The sequence below is a fragment of the Malus sylvestris genome, chromosome 4 (genome assembly GCF_916048215.2).
Source record: "Malus sylvestris chromosome 4, drMalSylv7.2, whole genome shotgun sequence".
In the NCBI taxonomy this organism is placed as follows: Eukaryota; Viridiplantae; Streptophyta; class Magnoliopsida; order Rosales; family Rosaceae; genus Malus; species Malus sylvestris.
Window position 1 is genome coordinate 10,848,655 of NC_062263.1, and position 22,712 is coordinate 10,871,366.

Here is a 22,712-nt window from a genome sequence, read left to right on the forward strand (position 1 = left end):
ATAATAGGTTAGGGTTTAGAGTTTGGTTCCACTTCTATCTCTAGCAAATGTTATCTCACCTTGATTTTTATGCGGAGAAGCTGGGACAAAAGATTAAAACAAAAAATGTGGGGATGGGGTGGTGGGAGGAAGCTATCACACCATCATGTACCTCACCTTGATTTTTATACCAACTTGTTTCTACAGCATGCATCCAAAATCTTACTCGCTCGCTTCATGTTATCAAAGATATTCCAATTCATTATTTGAATCACCAACTGTTTATGGGGTTTTTCCTAGGACTGAATATGCATGTATCAAAAGAATTTTCCACACTTATTTTATGTTTATCCTCCGGTTATTTTGTTCTTATCTCTTAATTATTCTTTGATTATTCAGTCCAATGACTAGAATAAGAAAGATGAGAGCTAAGGAGGAAAAAAGAGTGAGGAAGTTATTTTCCTAATTATAGCTAATTTATACTTTAATGTAATACAAAACCTTATAAAATGAATCTTTTTCTCCTCCACGAGAGTTCTCCTCTCTCTTTTGTGAGAGTCTCCCTCTCCTCCGTGAGAGTTCATCTCTCCATTGGTGAGAGATCAGTTTGCTTCATATAGCCTCTGTTCGAGCATGAATTTCCCTGGAGAAGGCCCCTGGCTCGAGCACACAGCTCCCCGAGGAGTTGGCACTTTGGTTGGTTGTTGGGCTCCTGCTTGTTAATAGGCTACAAGAGGAGGGCAAAGTTAGTTCTGAAAGGTGCCTTTCTTGGGCCTTAGGTGTAGGCCTTGAGGCTTGCAATCAAAACTAACTAAGTGCTTAGGCGTGCCACTACTATCTCAGTATGGCAGATGTAGAACAAGTGTGTTTAAGTCGATTACTTGTGCCCCAAGTTATTCTGACTTCTTGTTATCAAAGGATTATCGTAGATGGGTTAAGTCTACATTAAATTCTTTTCTGTGCCTTGAGATCAATGACTTTTATTATCTTGTAAGCTTTAAAGGTTAGAAGTCCAAATCTGACTAAGTTATCGGTCTAGTTTCCGTTCAATCTTTTATAGCAATAAAACTACTAAATGAACTAGATCTGAGTGCCAATGGAGCCTTTGATCATCAAATGATTGGAAATGACTTGAATATATACTAGATAGTAGATCATAATACTAGATCTACTAATTGAAAGATAAAACAAAGAGAGTTGGGCAAGATTTCACCTTGTCGGGCAAGGGTGAACGTCCTGCAGTTTCTTCTCTTTGTGATTACAGAGGTTTGTATGTTAAAAAAGATAAGTGGTAACAATCTCTAACATCCCACTTCTTTAAGAATTTAGCATTAATTGGATGCTTCTGTAAACTTCCCTCAAAATCTGCCAAGTAATATCCCCCTTTGTCCAATACTTGGTGAATAATGAAAGGACCTTTCCAAGTTTGGCTCCACTTCCTAAAACCTCTAACTTGAGCTCCCAAAGGGAGAATTGTCTTCCATACTAACTCTCATTTTTTGAAGTTCTTCAACTTCACATTTTTATTGTATGCTCGGGCAACAGCTTCTTTCCCCTCTTGAATTTTATTTAGAGCCTCAATTCGGGCTATATCAAGATCTTCAATTCCTTGACACATAGCTTGAATATACTCTTCACTGTGTAGCCTGAATTGATTTTGAATTCTGACAGAACTTACATTAATCTCCATAGGGAGCATGACATCTTGCCCAAAAGTTAAAGCATAAGGAGTAGTTCAAGTTGCTGCCATCTTGGAAGTTCTGTAAGCCCACAAAGTATCTCCTAACTTCTCATGCCATTTTTCTGGACTCTCGGCCACCATTCTCTTAATAATTTTTACCAAAATCTTATTGCTGGCTTTTACTTGGCTGTTTGATTGGGGGTAGTAAGGATTGGACTGAACTATCTTTATTTTGAACTTATTCGCAAACTCCTTTACTTTTTTTGAAATAAAAGATGGCCTGCAGTCTGTGACAATTGTCTCGGGCACCCCAAATCTGTGTAAGATCTTGGTTTCAATGAATTTCTTGACTGCAGTTGAAGTGATAACATTCATAGTTGAAGCTTCTACCCACTTGGCGAAGTAATCCGTCACTACGATTATGAATGTGTGTCATTTGCTAGAGGCTGGGTGAATTTGCCTGATGAAGTCCATTTCCCATCCTCTGAAGGGCCAAGGCTTGACCACGGGGTTTAAGGGTACCGAGGGCACATGTTGGAGAGGTCCATATCTCTAGCATTATTTACATCCTTGGGTATAAGCTTTGCAGTCCATTTCCATCTCGACCTAGAAATAGCCATATCTTCTGAGCAACCACCTCATTTTATTTCTAGCTTGATGTGCACCACAGATTCCCTCATGTACTTCAGCCATTACCCTTATGGATTTCTTGGCCTAAACACTTTAGTAGGAATCCATCTGGAGTCTTTCTCAACATGGTTTTATCCCACATGACATACTTAGTCACTTGTCGTCTATTTTTCTTGCTTGTGGGGAAGGATGGATTGTTTAAATACTGGATAATAGGCGTCCTCCAATCCTCCATCTTCATTTCTTCAGTCATTACATCTAGGATGAATCCCCTTTCAAGGATAGAAGGGAGATTTCTTTTCTTAACTTCTATATTCCTTTCAAAGTTCCTTTCTTGGATTGGTACTCCAGAAGCTAATTGTGCCATTTCATTGGCAATTATATTTGATTCTCTAGGATGTAGCTAACTGATATTTTCATGCCCCAATAACTCAACAACTGAGTGGCCGCTAAGTGATAACCAACCATAGTGATGTGCCTGCATTTGTTTTCTCTATTTAACTGATTGATCACTAGTTCTAAATCACCAAATACCTCAACTCCAGTTGCCCTAACTCTATCAAGATCTCCAGGCCAATTATCAATGCCTCATACTCTGCCCGATTGTTGGTAATCTCTTGATAGTTTAGGAGGAATGAGTAACAATGGTGAGTACCTTTAGGATCAATGATGACAATCCTAGCTCCAACAACATTCTGTGTGCAGGACCCATCAAAATACTGTTTCCAGGGAGTAATCCAAAGGCTGGTTATCCTTTTTATCTCCTGTTGGATCTATTTTTCCTTGCCCGAGAAGGCTTTGTTTGGCGGGATCCTTATGCTGGCCACCTGCAGAGTTCCTAGGACGTTGATAATTTCTTCTTGGGACTCTTGATGCTCAGTTAAGAAGTCTGCGATTTCTTGTCCCTTGATCACTTTTTGAGGCACGTATTAGACACTAAACTCGGATAGTGCTAGGATCCATTTTCCAATCCTCCCAATCAGCATTGGTTTTGACAGCACGTATTTGATCACATCTGTCTTGGCAATAATGTGGGTGTGGCAAGGTAACATATAATGTCTTAACCTGCAGGCAGTGAGTTATAGAGCCAAACACAACCACTCTACTGGAGTATATCACGTTTTTACCTCAATAAGGATTCTGCTGAGGTAATAAATGGCATGTTCCTTTCCACCTTCATTATTTTGAGCCAACAAGCTTCCTATTGACTTCTCAGAGGCGGAAATATAAAGCTTTAAAGGTTTCCTTCTTTGAGGAGGTATGATCACTGGTGGAGAAGGCAAAAAAGCTTTTATTCTGTGAAAAGCCTCTTGGTGGGATGGGCCCCACTCAAATTCTTCCTTATCCTTCAATTTTAACAAAGGAGTTAGCGGCTGAATCTTGCCCACCAAGTTAGCAATGAATCTCTTCAAGAAATTGATCTTTCGCTGTAACCTTTGCAATTACACTTTATTGGTGGGAGAATGTGTTTCCATTATTGCTCGAGCTTTATTTTTGTCGACCTCAGCTCCCCTTTGGTGAATAAGGAATCCCAAAAGTTGCCCGATCTTACCCCAAAAGCACATTTCTTAGGGTTCATTTTTAATTTATGGATCCTCATTCTTGTCAAGGCTTGCCTGAGGTCTATTAAGTGTTGCTCTTCAGTTTTAGACTTCACCATAATGTCGTCAATGTATACTTCCATGCTATGGCCGATTAAGTCATGAAAAATGGCATTCATTGCTCTTTGATAGGTTGCACCGGCATTCTTGAGCCCGAATAACATTACCAAGTACACATATGCTCCGACATGACCTGGGCACTTAAAAGCTATCTTATGTATATCTTTTTTAGCCATTTTTATCTAAACCAGCATTCCTATCCATGAAAGATAGAACTTTGTGTTTGGTAATTGCATCTATGGATAAGTCGGCCATGGGCATGAGATATTCATCCTTAGGCGTGGCTCAATTAATGTTTCTATAGTCAACATAACATCGAGTTGCTTTAGTTATAGCTTTTAATACAGGTACAATGTTGGCCAACCACTCGACATATTTAGCAGGCCTAATAAATCCAGCCTTCACCAGCCTCTCGATCTTTTCTTTGACCTTTTCTTCGATTTCTTTTGACATCCTCCATGATGCTTGCTTGATAGGTTTAAATCCCTCATTAATAGGCATTCTATGTTCTACTAAGGTTAGATCTAAACCTGGCATTTCGGTGTAATGCCAAGCAAAACAGTCATTGAATTCGTGCAAAATGCTGATAATCCTTGCCCAATCCTCGGTTTCCAACAAAACACTGATCTGTATAGGCCTCAAATCCTCCTTAGTTCCCAAACCAATGGTCTCCAAGGGGTCTTGTACTTTTAGGGACGGCTTGTCAGGTTCTGCACACAAAAATTCAACCAACTCTGGATTTTCGGGCAAATCATCTGGCTCATTCAAATGAGGGAAATTTTGTGAAAAACATGTTCATTTGAGCAACATCTATGACATGCAATTAACAATTAAAGGCGGAATCATACTTGTATGCACTCAAAAACAAAACATTACCCATGAAATTCAAAGCCTAGTAGTTATGTGAACCAAGACTCAACTTAAGAACAAAATGAGTTGAAAAATTTTATACCTTTGAATCACCTCTTTGCTTAGCAAAGGTTAATCACCCATGTGATGGCCTTTTTTCCTTTGTCACCTTACTCCTTGGCTCCATGGATATGGATGGAGGAACTTTGCTTCTTGGCTCCATGCCTTCTTGGATATAGATGGAAGAATTGGTTTCTCCAAAAGTCCCCAAAGTTGGAGACCTCTAAGTTCCAACACCAATGATGGTTGAGGAAGAAGATGAGTGGGCATGGAAGAGTTAGATGCTAGTAAACTCTCCCATGGTGGCCGACTATTCTAGAGAGAAAAGAGAGAGAGTTTTTCTCACTATTCATCCTTAGAAAACCCTAATGAGGATGGAGCAAAGATACCCCCTCCTATGCTTTCAACTTTTGTTGCATTTTGGACCAAAAAGCCCTTCCTCTCTTTATGGCCGGTTTTCCCAAGCCTTTGGGCTGTTTTGGGCTTCTTGAATTTTGTTTGTTAAGTTGTCATACAACTTAAGCTAATGGGCTTGACGATTCGAAGCCCAATTTGGGCTTTAAGGCCCAAAACTAACTCAAGGTTTAAAATGAACTTATTTGTTTGATTAATTAACATAGTAATTAATTCTTGCCATAAACAATTAAACCATTCAATTGTCCTTACTCATCTCCGTCAATTCCTTCAAGCATTACCTTACAAGGTGTGCGATCTATTAGGTTCCTTTTAGTGAAGCAGTGGGCGATTAGAACTCTTTCAAATCGATTGTGAATTGAAACTTACTTTCAATTCTCCCTTTAGTGATTATACACGTTTAGGGCTTCCACAAACCATGAGTGACACCTAGCAGTATGTCATGGTTACCCAAGCTAATCAGAAGAGGTGAGCCGTTTTCATGAATGGCCGTCTAAGGAGGATGGGCAATGTAGGGGAGTGATCCGACTCGTCTATTTCAAGCACGTAGAAATCCGCCGGAAAGATTAAGTGATTGACCTGCACTAAAACATCTTCCAAAACTCCCTTTGGATAAGCATTAGAATGATCGACCAATTGTATAATCACACTATCATTTTTCAATTCGCCTAAGTGCATAGATGCATAGGTTGAATAAGGCATGATGTTTATAGATGCACCTAAGTCTAACATGGCCGATTCAAAACGAGTATTACCAATTACACAAGGAATGGTAAAACTTCCTGGATCCTTGCATTTAGTGGGCAGTTTATGTTGTAAAACAGCTGAGACATTTTTACTTACCTTAACAACCTCCTTGCTCGAAATTCTCTTCCTAGTTGTGCAAAGTTCTTTTAAAAACTTAGCATACCTTGGAACTTACTTAATTGCATCCAAAAGTGGTATCTTAACTTGAACTTTTCTAAACGTTTCCAAAATATCCTTTTCAGCCTTCTTCTTCTTTGATTGCATAAACCTACGAGGAAAAGGTACATTTGGAGGAACAACGTTAGAATTAATCAAAATTGGAACTTCCTTACCTTTGCTGGTCGAATTGGATGGTTTAAGAGCTTTTGGGGCCTGCGGCAAAGGTGTTTCCACCCTTTCCGTGGGGGTGTTTTGCTCATCCTCTTCAATTATCAACTCTTCAACCTCATTGGAACGTGAATTAGACGGTTGTGGATCAGATCCAACTTGTTTTCCACTTCGCAAACTTATGGCTTTTGCAGATTCGAATCCTCCCTTTGGGTTGACAACGGTTGAACTAGGCAACTTACCTTGCTCTCTGAACTGTCCTACAAACTCTGCAATTTGCCCAATTTGCTTCTCCATTTGGTCCACCCTTTTTTCTTGATTTTGCATTGCTTTGGCTTGATTTTCTTGCCCCTGAGACAAATTGGTGAGTAACTTAAGAAGTGTCTCATTATCTAAAGATGTACCTGAGGTATTTTGGGCAGGTTGTTGTGGGGTTTGTGTTGGTGCGTATTGCTTGGTATAGAAGCCTCGAGGTTGCTGCCTAAAGCCTCCTTGTTGTTAGGGTTGTTGGGGCTCTCTCCACTTGAAATTTGGATGGTCTCTCCAACCTGGATTGTACGTATTAGAATATGGATCATTCATTGGCTGGTTTTGGCCTTGAAATCCAATTGCATTGGCACTTTCCCATCCACCATTTTCAATCAATTGCGGGCACTTTTCAGAGGCATGTCCTTGGATAGAACACACACCACATACACTTGGTTCTTTCATCCTCATTCCTTCGGCCATCTAAGACACAATGGAAGTAAGATTAGCTAATTGCTACTGAATGTCGGATGTGAAACTTACCTCATTCACTTGCTGCCGTGGGGTGTCCATTTGACCAACGCCTTCATATTGTTGAGCATTCAATGCTCGGTTATCAATTAAGGTCTTGGCAGCCATGGGTGTTCTGTCCACCAAAGCTCCTCCTGCTGAGGCGTCTAGCATTTGGCGTTCAATTGGTAGAAGCCCTTCGTAGAAATATTGAAGAAGAAGTTTCTCCTTCATCTGGTGTTGTGGACATGAAGCAATAAGGGTTTTAAAACACTCATAGTAAGTGGGAAATGATTCACCTTGGTTTTGCTGAATGCCACTAATCCTTTTGTGTAGTAGAATAACTCGAGAGGTTGAGAAAAACTTCTCCAAAAATGCCCATTTCATACTCTCCCATGATGTGACAATTCTGGGGGCTAGCTCATACAACCAATCTTTAGCCTTTTCTAAGAAAGAAAAGGGAAAAGCCTTCATTTTCAAAATGCTCCCATCAACGTTCACAGGGGTCATGCTCGAGCAAACAACCTCAAACTCATTCAAGTGTTTATTAGGATCTTCCATGGACATCCTGTGGAACTTAGGAATATGATGCAACAAACTTGATTTCAATTCGAACTCGTCCGTCTTCCCTAGGGCAGCCATGGGGTATTGGATGCATATGGGAGCGGCATTGTCCAATCCCGAAGTGGAAAGCTCCTTGATTGTTCAATTATCCGCTGCCATGTTGGGATCTTCCTCTACAACCTGTGCTGTGGGCTCCTCTTGCTCTTCTACTTTGTCTTTTCCAAGATCTAGTGCAGGTTGAGATGGTTAGGATTCTTGTTGATTCCTTGCTCGTCTCAAAGTTCGTTCAAAATCGTCGTCAAAGTTACGGATGTGTTTATGAATAGGTTGAGAACTTCAAGTCATAAACCACCTAAAACAAGAAAACAAGTAAAGTCATCAACTAGAACAAAAACACATGAAAATAAAAAAAAAGAAATAACAAGGGATTAGCAAAATTGCTAATCCCTGGCAACGGCGCCAAAAATTTGATGCGAAAATTATCTTAACACACAAATTAAACCCTCTTGTTGTCAATTGTAGTAAAGAATGTAAGTAGGGATCGTTCTAGTCCGGGGATTAGGAGGGATTGCTAAAACACTTGAAATTGACTTAAAAACGTAAAATTAAGTTTAAAACACCAAACTAGACTCAAAAGATGCAATACAAACTAAAAAGACTCAAAACTGCTTAAAACAATGAATTAGACTCTAAACTGACTCTAGGGATGGTTTTGGACGAAATTAAGTTCTAACTTGACTCAAGACACTTAAAAACACAAATCAAAACAGATTTTGACTAATAAAACACTTTAAAGTAAAGGGTGATTTGATTTTGACGAATTTGAAAACAAAACAAACAGATTGTAAACTAAAACAGATTTTGGACGAATTTGGGTAAACTATGGATGATGGGCTAGCTAGAGGGTTCTTCTCCACACATAAACCAATTTTCAATTGTTCTTTCGATAAATCATAAAACTCAACACCCCAGGTTAATTAAGTCCGCTTAAATTAACCTTCAAGTTCTCCTTAAGTTATTGAATTGGATGGGAAAGCGCATACAACAATTCAAGCATTCTTCAAAAGTCCTTTACGTGAACAGCACAATAAAGATACAATCAAAGATCATTAAGCATTATGAAAACTATAAGTATTGACGAGGCATTCGTTACTATGATGAGCATGAAACTATTCCGTTTGTTTAACTGCTTGATTTATAACTTATTCGTGTATGTTTATTAAGAGTGCACACTTAGTTTGCATGCATGAATATGATGCTAGAGTATAAGGGAGTTTCACCTAATAGTTACAAACTTATATTCACAAGTAGTGGAGGTTGCTTATAAACGATCGCGTTAAATGAATTCTTGGCAGGAGTTTCATGCTCATCATAGTAACGAATGCCTCGTCAATACTTATAGTTTTCATAATGCTTAATGCTTAATGATCTTTGATTGTATCTTTATTGTGCTGTTCACGTAAAGGATTTTTGAAGAATGCTTGAATTGTTGTATGCACTTTCCCATCCAATTCAATAACTTAAGGAGAACTTGAAGGTTAATTTAAGTGGACTTAATTAACCTGGGGTATTGAGTTTCATGATTTATCGAAAGAACAACTGAAGGTAATCAATTCATATTGCAAGTATGTTCATGGCTTTGAATTCCCCCTAGCTAAGGGGGTTTAGCTCCTCATACTCACAAAGCAAAGATAAACAAATTTAGATATTGAAAACAAAGAATGAAAACACCTAAAAACACTCAAACAATCCAACTTGAATGGCAAGCACATCCAAGGGTCCTCATTCTTCTCTTTGTTGCAGCACAAGGTGTGGTTTTATGGATGAGTGGTAAATTATGGTGGTGGATGGATATAGGTGAGTTATGGTGAAGGGTGGATGGGTGGATTGTGTTCTCTCGGTCAAGGAATGAAAGTGTAAGTGTATGGAGTTATGAAATGTGAATGTAGTGTCTTTTGATGGATCTTTTTTTTTTCCTCCTTTGGTGTGGTGAATGGTGGATGTATTTATAGGCTAGGGAGAGGACCACCATCTAATTAAGGTGGTAGTGGTGTATGTTGTGGTAATGAGTGTATGTAATGGGTGTAGTGGGTGAGTGTTTGGTAATGAGTGGATGTAATGGGTGTAGTGGGTGAGTGTTTGGTAATGAGTGGATGTAATGGGTGTAGTGGATGGATGTTTGGTAATTGTAGGTCAACACACTTACACACAAACATGCTGATTTCTAGCCTTCAAATCTTCAAAAACGTCCATCCTCCTGTCTCCATGCTTGCACTATCCAATCTTGGCCCAAAAATGCTCCAAAATGCTCCAACTAGCACTTTGTTGCTAACTTTGTTATTTGAACCTACAAACACACGAAAATAGCTTAAAGTACTAAAATAACTAGAATTAAACTAAGTAAATGCCAAGAAACAAGCTAACTAAGTTGCATAAATATGCTCCTATCAGCATCATAGTTGTCTTGTGGTTAGATCCTTGATCTTTGACTCTGTCAAAGGCACTCCATCAAAGGGTGTCAACGACATAGTTGGGGTTAAGCCACTTAACTATATGGGAAGGTGAATGCACAACAAAGGATCTCTAACCTTCAAACCGTTAAGGGAGAATACTCTATGATATGATTAAGAATCTTTGGTCAGAGTATGAATGAGATTTAGGAAGTCGTTCCAAATCACATTTAAGGAAATTATATAAGTAAGAGAATCACATTGGATAGTAGACAAGAATAAACTATCAAACCAAACAATGTGATCAAGAGTATTGTATTAGAGAAAGACTGTATTACATTATAGTCCAAAATGGAATAGGTTCTCTAACCTCTTATGATTAGCTTGGGTAGCCATGACATACTACTAGGTGTCACTCATGACTTGTGGAAACCCTAAAGGTGTATAATCACTAAAGGGAGAATTGAAAGTAAGTTTCAATTCATAATCGATTAATTTGTAAGAGTTCTAATCGCCCACTGCCTCACTAAAAGGAACCTAATGGATCGCATAACATGTAAGGTAATGATTGAAGGATGTAACGAAGATGAGTAAGGACAATTAAATAGTTTAAATGTATATGGTAAGGATTAATTAATAGTTAATTAATCAAGAACGAAAGGTTCGTTTTAGGTTTTAAGTTATTTCGGGTTTTTGGACTAAAAAAGGTTTTGGTCCACAAGGCACATAAGGTTTAAGTTGTGTGACAACTAAAACAAAAATGGGAAATTAACCCACTAACAGTACCATGGCCGGCCATAGAGAGAAAGGATGGTGTTGGTGGACTTATTACAAGTTTGTCACTCATTTGGAATGATTATAAAAGCAACTTTATAACTTCATCCCTCATTAGGGTTTCTTAGAGGAAATATGAGAGAACACAAGTTCTCTCTTTCTCTCTAGAAAGGCTGGCCACCATGGGAGAACATTGCTTTCTCTCTTTCTCTTCTACTTGAATGCTTGATTCCATATTAGTAACTATGTTTTACAATCGTTGTAAAAGTGTAACTAATAAGAAGTAGAAGATTTATGAGAGAAGAGAAAGTACTTCACATTCAGAATGTGAATAAAGATATAGATCTCTGCGAAAGCAGGTAGTTACTTTCTCATATGACCTACCAAAGAAATAGGAAAAACAAAGATTGTCTTTACATTCCAATTTGAATAAGGAACTTAATTCCATCACTATAATTTTAAGAGATTGATGAATGTTTTGTTTGACAAAACATTGTTCTTTATTAATGAATGATTGGATCATTGTAATCCGATTAATTGTCTCTATATCGTAGAGATGATGTGGTAGTGTTAATTATTTAGAATATAACGATGCTTAAAACCCAAAACGTTACAAGGTACAGACTAACCCTACTAAGTTGTGACACCTCTAAAACATAAATTACAAGTTGGTCATGGATGGATGCTTTAGATCGTTAGATCCGGATCCAATGGATTCTTGTTAAACTTGTATAGAGACGAAATGTTCAAATCTTTATTCTTTTGGAAAAAAAGAAAGAATCATAGAGTTGTTGAGGTTAATTCACTTAGATGTTAGTGGCACTTGTCAACAACATAATACTACTCATGTTGTATGACATTCACCAAGGATCTCTCTCAGTTGGACTATCGTGTATTTTGAATAAACACAAGTCTGAATACTTTGCAAAAGGTTTCAAAGAATTCAAGAATGTTAGTTGATAAGTAAGATGTCTAAAGTATTTACCTCCTTAGATTTGATTGAAGTAAAACAACGCTTTAGAAGAGTTTCCTTTAAAAGGTATCAAGGAAAGTAGCATCGTAAGATAATGGATTTCTCCGTTGGGAGAAGAACAAACTCTAGTAAGATGTAGTTCGTTAAATATTATCGAATTACAGTATATAGGATATACACTTCTAAAGACAATATGATTGTCAATTAGAATGTCTTCCAAAATGTTTCATAACTCTATATGATGTAGTTGGAAAGAAGGACAAATCTTAAAGAAGTTAAGATTTAGGGTTGTCATGCATATGGCAATTGACTTAATGCATGTTTGCTAAAAGGGCAATGTTTGTATGAGTATTATCTTGTTGGATATAACTTCTATAAACCAACCAACAAATGTTAACATTGTTTGTTGGATAGTTCATTGTAATCCTACAATAGGATTTGCCTAAGATAGAGCAAAAGAATGAGAGATAGATAGAACTCAAAGAATGGGTTCTTTGAGAGACAAGATGATACTCAATAAATGTAACAACCTAATTCCTACACTACAAGCTCCAAGATAGTCGAGAAGGATCTATAAACCATCTCAGTTGAATGGTTTGAACTTTATGACTATGTCATTAAGTCACACCTCTTAATTTGAATGAAATAAGAATGGAGATCCTTATGACTACAATGAGTGTGTGTATGACATATACTCAAGGAAATGGTATAATACCATTTGACATGAAAAAAATGAAACCTTCAAAGCTTGTTGGTAGCTTAAGGTGACTACAATCAAAGAGATTGGTTGACTTAGAAGAAACCATCTTTGACGTAATCTTGGTTTCGATTAATTCGAAGATTGCTTGCTACAACTAAATGATGATTCAATATTTGGAGATATTATGGGTTTCTGAAACCATTATCAAGATAGTCTTGATAATATATGTCTAAGAATATGAATCACAAGATGTGTAAGTTGTAGAGATCCATCCATCATGAATCTCAGCAAGCTAGTAGGAGCTATAAGCATTTTATGAGAAAAGATCAAATCGTTTGATTTCTCATGAAGATGTAAATGAATCTTTTGTTCACTAGGTTTACAAAAGATTAGTGGGAATTAATCATATTCCTAAATTTAAACATATATATGATATATTAATTTTGGAAATGAAATGAATTCTTCTTCGATAAAGTTATGACTTGAAACGTTCTATAATGATAGAATGTATGTGGCAGACATAGTCTATATACTTGGATTATCTCAATCCCTATTTATAAACGATAGAAGTAGGAAGTTTCTCCAATGATAAACTTCAAATGGAAGGACAATTCCAGTTAGAATGGGAAGTTGATTTTCTAAAAGGGAATGTACCCTTTGACTCCCAAGGAAACATAATCAGTAAATAGAATCCTTTATGCATACGCAGAAAGGTGATTTACATATTTCATATTGTTTGAAAAACATTGATATGAGTTGTACCAAGATTGGTACAAGACGATATCAGTGAAAGCCTAGGATCATAACCATGACAAATGTCAAGTGAGTCCTTACTTATTTAAGAAATACTAAAGGATAGATTCCTCAAGAATGAGGAAGAATTAGAGTACCGAATGGAAGCGTAAACGTATTGGATTATGAATCTAATATCATATCCGTCATTGGCTATCTCTTCATTATGACTGAAGAGATAAATGGATATCTCTTTATTATGACTAAAGAGACATTTGGGTGAAAACACTAAAAGTGTAGTGTGTTCCATCATGCATGCAAAATATATCACCATATAGAAGCTTACAACAATGTTGTTTGGATGGGAAAGTTCATTTATGAACTCTCCATTTAATTCTAACCAAAAAGTGTCACTAGTGTACCCACACTACAACACTAATGGGGCAATAACTCAAGCCAGGGAATCAAGTTCTCATCAAGATCCGAACACAGTTGAGAGATTGAACCACATGATTAAGAATCATGCATAATGGTGATGTTGTTAATCTCAAGGATGCATCTATGGATAACATATAGATATCCACTTTCTAGGCCTACTACTCAGCTATTTTTGAAATGAATTTAGAAAAGGTATCGACACTAATGACATAGTTGATTAGCTCCAGTGCAACCTAAGGCCAACCATATGATGATACTTTACGGACATTTCGTAGGTTAAACTAATCTAGTTTAATATAAAGGCAAAGAATATTGTTTAAAGCCGTCTTATATAAACATTATATTGAACAATAAGTCCAAGGAATATGTAATTGAGAGAATGTGATCTAAATAAGTTAGATTCATACGACCATTCTTTTTCGTATACATATCCTAAACATTCTTGATCAAAGGATTGCTAATTGTCATTAATAGCTCGTTAAGATCAGTACGTGCTATATCTTCTCTTAGAGAGAGTGAGTGGTCTCGAGTCATTGGAGTGAATGACACCAAGACAAGCATGTAGGTGCTCAATAGAGTATGAGTCTAATGAACACGATCAACAAGGAGTTCTTATACGTATGTCACATGAGAACTCAAGGTTGAGATAATGCAAAGTAGTCCTTTGACATGAGGCATCATAGTTTTCTTGTGGTTAGGTCCTTGATCTTTGACTCTGTCAAAGGCATTACATCAAAGGGTGTCAACGACATAGTTGGGGTTAAGCCACTTAACTATATGGGCAGGTGAATGCACAACAAAGGATCTCTAACCTTCAAACTGTTGAGGGAGAATACTCTATGATATGATTAAGAATCTCTGGTCAGAGTATGAATGAGATTTAGGAAGTCGTTCTAAATCACATTCAAGGAAATCATATAAGTAAGAGAATCAGATTGGATAGTAAACAAGAATAAACTATTAAACCAAACACTGTGATCAAGAGTATTGTATTAAAGAAAGACTATATTACATTATAATCCCAAACTAAATAGGTTCTCCAACCTCTTCTGATTAGCTTGGATGCCATGACATACTGTTAAGTGTCACTCATGGCTTGTGAAAGTTGTATAGGTGTATAATCACTAAAGAGAGAATTGAAAGTAAGTTTCAATTCACAATCAATTAATTAGTAAGAGTTCTAATCACCCACTACCTTGGTAAAAGGAACATAATGGATCGCACACAGTGTAAGGAATTGATTAAAGGATGTAACGAAGACGAGTAAGGACACCAAATAGTTTAAATGTATATGGTAAGGATTAATTAAAAGTTGATTAATCAGGAACGAAAGGTTTGTTTTAGGCTTTAAGTTAGTTTCGGGTTTTAGGACTCAGAAAGGTTTTGTTCCACAAGGCACATAAGGTTTAAGTTGTGTGACAACTAAAACAAAAATGGCCAATTAACCCACGAACAATACCATGGCTGGCCATAGAGAGAAATGATGGTGTTGGTGGACATATTATAAGTTTACCACTCATTTAGAATGATTATGAAAGCAATTTTATAACTCCATCCCTCGTTAGGGTTTCTTAGGAATTATGAGAGAACACAAGTTCTCTCTTCCTCTCTACAGAGGTTGGCCAACATGGGAGAACATTGCTAGCATTTTGTTCTTCCGTGGTCACTCATCTTCTTCCTCAACCATCCTTGGTGTCGGAACTTAGAGGTTTCCAACTTCGAGGACTTTTGGAGAACCCATTCTTCCATCCATATTCAAGGAATCATGGAAACAAGAAGCAAAGTTCGTCAATCTACATCCATGGAGCCAAGGAGCAAAGAGACAATGGAAAGAAGGCCCTCACATAGGTGAATATCTTTTGCTAAGCAAAAAGGTGCTTCAAAGGTTACAAGTTTCTCAACTCTTTTCTTTAAGATTTGAGTTGAGTCTTGGTTCACCACAACTACTAGGCTTTGAATTTCATTTTAAGTTTTGTTTTAAAGTGCATAGAAACATGCTTCCGCCATTTAATAGTTAAATGCATGTATTATGTTGCTTAATGAACTTAGTTTCACAAATTTTCCTTCATAAAATTCAGCCGTATGTAGACCAATGTCTAAGATTCTATTCTTCCATCGGGACATCTTCCTCCTGAAAGTAAAAAACCTTCATCTTTGTATTCTCCGATTTATCCACTTGAGCAAAGTTTGATTCAAACTTCTTACGATGAGAACAATGCTCAGCTATGACCTTAGGAGGAGCACGGTAAACATAGGACCAATGGTCTTTCGAACCACAACAGTAGCACATGTTCACATCTATGGTGTTAGGTGTTTTTTATTCTATAAGTTTGAGGCCTTGGGAGCGAGGTTAGAACACTTCGGGCCTTGGATTTCTCCTTTAAATGGGTCTTGGCTTTGTTGACCTTTGTTTGACAGCTTTTGGTCGCTCCTACCACATCTGGAACAGTAGTTCGGGCATCAATTCTCGTTGTTTTGTGCTTCAAGCACATCGGTCGAGCCAGTAGGTTGAGCTTGACGATTCTTCATTAACAACTGATTCTGCTTTTCTACAAGAAGTAAAATAGAGATCAAGTCTGATAATTTAGTGAACTTATAAACCCTATATTGTTGCTACAAGACAATATTGTTAGCAAAGAAGGTCGAATAGGTATTCTTCAAGAGATCCTCTTTGATGAAGTCCTCATTACATAACTTGAGAAGTGATCGGATTCGACAAACTTCAAAATTGTATTCATTCATAGACTTAAAGTCCTGCAAGCGTAAATGCTGCCAGTCATGTCTTGCTTTAGGCAAAAAGATATCTCTTTAGTGATCAAAATGAACCACCAAAGCGACCCATAAAGCTTGTGGATCTTCCTCAGCTAGGTACTTAGTTTGCAATGCATTTTGAATGTATCTTCGGATGAAGATCATGGCAGTGACTTTCTCAGCTTCTCCAACCGAGTTATCCGTCTTAGCTTCTATGGATGCTCTAAGATTCTTAACGGTGATGTGGGACTTCACATCTTGAACCCATTTAAGGTAGTTTGTTCTGGAGACCTCTAAAGCGGTACAGTTGAGTTCATTCAAATTTGGCATATCTTAGTCACAAAGTAAATGGACAAGATTGTGGTTGGTGCAATGGAGACAAAATCAATCTGTTCACATAACAGTATAACATTCGGTTTCTATTAGACATATATTGGTTTAAATTTTCATGAAAAAACTTTGGGTTTTCAAGGCATATTTTTTAAAAACTTCAGGTTTTGAAAAGTTTATGAACTTCAGGTTCATAGGTTCCTGTAAGCAAACGCAAATATATACAGAAAAATATACCACAAATATATGCATGTAAATCTTCAGGGCCTACAATAGTAATTGAATTAATTATTGGACTTCTAGACAAATTTTAAAGTTGGTCGAAAATTATAAACCTAATAAGCCTAAAAAAATAGGCGATAAAACATGGTGGCTCAAAAATTGGACCAAAGCCCACGGAGAGCTTAACAAGTGGGTGTCGCGAGGCCCAAGCCCAAAACTCGGCTGAACAAGAGGCGGGCCGAGTCACAAGAGGAAGGTGGCAAGCCTTCCTAAGCTGCTGAAGGCAGCCTAATGCGCGGGGAATGCTAGAGGCCCAAAACAGGGGGCGCGCTCCGGTGATTCGCATGCACGGGTGTACCATCCACATGGAATGAGATCCAGTACGGCGCAGTGCAGGGAAACCGGCACAACCGTGAGGGCTAGATCCGCTGCTTCAGGCGACTGCGTTTTTGGGTTGGGGACCTAGGTGCCAGTTCGTGGTTCCATGGTGAACCTCGAGAGTGTGGCGGAGAAGCGATATTCTCAATGTTCACACCCAAAAACCCTAGATTAGATTCGAAATCAAAGTTTCGACTTATGGTGAGATTCAAAAGAATGTCGGCCAAATCAGTGTTCTACAATGAATGCAAGTCGGGAAAGTGAGCAGGTGGCGTGGCGTGGCTGTAGGCCAGGCCCTGCCGTGGTTTTGGGGACGGAGACGCCAAAGAATGGTGTAGGGGGGGTTTTGGTTTTGAGGCTTGGAGCCCATGGCTCCGAGGCTGGGTTCTCGGCTTGGTGGCTCGACGGCGCAGCTTCAAGCCGCTACTCTCTATGTTTCAAAAACAGACCTATTTTTTCTTTTCAATTTCATGCATATTCAATGTATATAATCATATCAATTCACTTAATCATAAGTTATGAATATAATGCAGAGACAATTTATGTGGTATTTAAAATTCGTAAATGTAAAGTTGGGTCATGCTTTATGTTAAATGTTCATGTTACTAGGGTTGCAAAATTATCGAGATAAAAATTGTTATTTTGGCAGAGCTTGATTGTAATGATATTGATGAACTGGTTTGTAGCGGTTTGTAGCAGAAAATTTCACGTCAGATTCTTTAGCGCAGCGGATGGGCGTGTTGATAACGTGTTGTGGCCAATTTATTTGACAAGAGGGAGAGATGGTGCGGCAAGAGACAGAGAGAGTGGAGAAAGTGTAAGGATTTCTCTATGTCTATGAGATATGTTATTCCCCCTCTATAGTGTCTTTATTTATAGCAGTAAAAAGGAGATGAAATACTTGTCCCCCAAATAAATACAATCCTAGTAGGAAAAATTTACACCATTACACTTTAATATAATATGTATAACAAGTTACCCCCTCCATCATTTTATGAATCTAAATTAATAAAAACAAACCCCATCGATCACTTTAAATTTTTAGAGGGTCCAACTTCCAAGAGAAAGATGGCTGAAAAGGCAACTCAACCTCCCATAGCGATTATTGACGTGCACGATTCTATTATACGCTAATAATCTTGATTAGGAATAGAAAGCACTTGTGAATGTGATGGATTCGTTGTCTTATTTGGCGATGGTGTTATGTTTGGTCTCCAAATTTAATCCATCTTCCAAATAATTACACATTTTTAGTGATTGATTTATGATCATGTCGAAAGAAAGAACGTATTCTAAACTACATGCATGCCCCATAAATTTTAAAAGAATCCATTCAATCATACAAATTACAATTATACAATACGTGGTTTTATTAGCTAGCATGAGTTAACTTTGGAACAATAGTGTTGTACTACTTTCTCGGAATTTTGACAATCTTTTTGTTTGCTTGTAGTTATGTTTGAAAAAATTTCAGTGTTGAATCCTTGAAATTGACGAGTATCCTTGAAACCCTATCGCAAATCAACGTGATCTCTTCTTCATAATTTTGACAAAAAATTTGTTATATATTGATGTGACACATAACTAAATCCTGCAAATCTAATTAAATAATATAAAATAACAAATTTAATTTTTTTTGATAATTAAAAACTTAAAAAATCTTTTCTTCCCCATGAAACCCCTTCTACCATTCAAATCGCTCTGTCGCACTATCCCTTCAACATAAACCCCACACAGTCCAGAACCACTCCAAAATACTAGTTTGGGCCGAGTTTAGAATTGTTCTCGGCCCAGAGGCCTTGCTTAGGAGTCGTTGGGGGTCATCCGGCTTGTGGGCCGCATAGCCAAGGCCGGTCGTGCCCCATTGGGAATCCATGGGATATGGGTGAGTCTTATTGCGAGATGGAAGGATATGGTAGTTGAATCCTAATATAAGAATGAGTTTTGGCAGGATAAGGATGCTGGCGCTTTGGGATTGAATGCGGCCTGATAATGGGTTGAGTTCAAAGTCCTAATAGGAGTAGGATTAGCCGAGATAAGATTGGATCGGGGGAAGGAGTTCTAATCCGAGTATGGTTTTGATTCGATCAAAAGCAGGCTGGCTCCTATAAATAGAGGGAAGAGTGCATCATTCAAGGTCCCCTCGAATTCAACACACAAACTGCCCTGCACAAACCCTCGCTCTACACGATACCTCTCAATAACCTTGAGATTTTTAGTCTCGTTTTAGCCAACACACCTTCAGTTTGGATAAACAGCATTGTGAAGGCAACCGGCGAACATCTTCAGTTTGGATAAACCGGATTGTCGTCGTAGAATCAGTCGATCGCGAAGCACCTTCAGTTTGGATAAACAGCACTGCGTCGAGGCCAATTGGTTATCTATCCAAGTCTCGGTCGAGAAGGATTTTCGAATCCTTATTGTCAAAGGTCATCTCATTAGCTTTCTCGTCGAAATAAGGTGTTACAGTTTACTAGGGCTCGACACATTGAAAGCCGAGTTATTTTATGATTGGATATTCACAAGTAGGCTTTAGAGTTCAGCATTCTGACTGTCGAACCACATTTACCATCAAGACATATATCTGTTTTGAGTATCTGTGTCCTTATACTCTGGTGTCGATTTGGCATGCTTATACTCTTATAAATACAATCACTATGACCGAATCCGGCTCCGACGATTTGTGAACTTTGCATAACTAAGAGCCTTGTCTTCAGGCTCTAGAACCCGAAGGCCAAGAGTGTTCCTTCCTCGACTGCAATCGCAAGATCGAGAAGTCATCAGTGCATATGATGCAACATTAACATATTTTACTCCTCAACCGAGCTCGGCCGACGAGTTGGCATGCCCGCATACAACCGAATGACCAAGTTAGCTCATTAGTTACTTGGCCTGCGTGCCACACAGGCTTGGTAGTTTTTAGGGTCAACATTTTGGAATGCCCGATGGGACCTATTGCTAAAACTACGAAGTTCATGACCATCAAGACACGATCAGTAAAAAAGAAAACAACCATGGGAAAATCAACGACCGATCTGCCAGTTCAGAGTCTTGGACAAGAAGTGTCACATGCGCGAAATCCTCTCGTTGCTGTGACCTCTGAGGTTGCAAGTGTGACATATCGAGAAAATGAAGTTTACCTCGTTACCCAGCCTCGGAACACATAAGTACCCAATCGAACTGCAGGCATTTTCATTGAAGGAATAGTAAAAGACTGCAATGAAGATGGTGGTGAAGGATATGACCCTCAAACTAGGTCATTTCTACGAAGACGACTTGACAAGCAATCTCGGCAAGTGGAACAGACAATTATCTAAAAAATGAACAATTTGCTCGAGGTAATATGAAGTAATGGTGATACCCATACCAAATTGCTCGAATTATTAGTTAGCAGAGTCTTCGAAGGGAGACCTGCTGATTAGGCTCGACAGCTTCTACTTAAAAGTAATCCGCTACAGGCCGAAGTAGCATCTACTTGGCTTAAAACAATTGACTTGGAAAAAATGGGAGGATCAAGTAGTAGGTTAGATGGATCCGACCAGAGAATGGAAGCAACATCAGTCGATATGACCGAGGTCCAACAGATGATCGATTAGGCTATGAAAAAGGGGTCGAAGTTCCAGAAATTCATCCATCCATATCCAGCTTATGTAAAAAAGTTTGAATATCCTAAAGGCTTCAAGATTCCAGATTATAGCCTTTTTGCTAGAGAGTCATACTTATCCTCGTTAAAACATGTGGCCTGGTTCACTGCGCAATGCAGAGATGTTAATGGTGATTTCCATAAACTACGATTGTTCAACTTTTCGTTGACAGGATCAGCATTCGCATGGTATATCAACCTCTCACCTAATTTCATCCAAAGTTGGGAAGAGCTAGTCGAGAAGTTTCACGAATAGTTTTATCGGTTAGGGATAGAAATGTCAGTTTCTTCATTGGCTAGGATGGCTCAAGCATCTGATAAGTCACCAATGGACTATCTTACAAGGTTTAAATCGGCCAGGAATTGGTGCCGAGTACCTCTGCTCGAAGTCGAATTTGTTAGGCTCGCTCTGAATAGGCTAGACGTGGAGTACAAAAAGAAATTCTTGGGGGTAAACTTTCGAGATATGTATGAATTAGCCCAACATGTCGAGCAATATGATTATTTACTCCGAGAGGAAAAGATCTCGAAGTCCCCATCCCGGGGAACGATTTACAAAAATCCCACAGTCAACTACGCATCGGTCGAAGGTGAAGATTCCTAATACGTCAGTGTGGACGCAGCTGAGATAGTAATAGATAAACCATATGTCTGCAAAGCTTTGACTCAAATTAAATCTAAGGATGCCAAAACCCGCTCGGGCACTGAAGAGACAGTGAAAACGAAAGTTTACACTTTTGATATCACCAAGGCCGATGCAATTTTCGACCAGTTGTTGCTAGCAAATATTATCAAACTTCAGCCAGGACATAACATTCCCAAGGCTAAAGAGCTTAAAGGCAAGATGTATTGCAAGTACCATAACTCGAATAAGTATACCACGAACAACTACGTCGTGTTTCGTGATGATATTCAAAGCTGGATTGATAAAGGCAATCTAAAGTTTCCTGAAAAACAAATGATAGTTGACGTTGATCCATTCCCTTCGGTAACAGTTGGTATGGTAAACGCACACTTGTCTAAGAACAAAGGGAAAGGGAAGTCCGATTTTGTCCCAATACAACACATCTCAAAACAGATGTCTCGGCCACAGATCAAAATTGATCTATTTTCCAACGAACGACCCACATAGCTTTCGGTACGTGCCATAGTTGAATCTATGTCATACTCCGGTGCAAAAAAGACTAACGGGTCGATGGTTTTGTGCAGCAATTGCAAGGCACGCATCGTATTAACCAAACCAAAAGAGAAACCGCCTTAAACTCCAACACCACAACAACCATCTAAGGCCGCGGTGACACCTCTAAAGGAACCAGGTGAATGCCAGCGCCAGAAAGTGTTCGATAGGCTCAGCCCCTAGAAACGGATGGACGGCCCTACCTCGGTCAAACGACATCTTGATTTCGATGCACCATTTTATAACGAGGATTATTACTCGCATAATTCCAACATCTCAAGTTCATCAGCAAATAAAAAAACCTTCAAGCTGCCTAAACCACGTGACCAACGTTGGTACAGTTATAATTCTCCCACTGGCATGTATACAGCATTATCCAAATCTCATAAACGTCGATGTCAGCGTATAAACTACATGGCTCGATGACAGGCAGCACAGGTTACTCCGACTACCAAGTGGAAGCCGAAAGAGGCAAC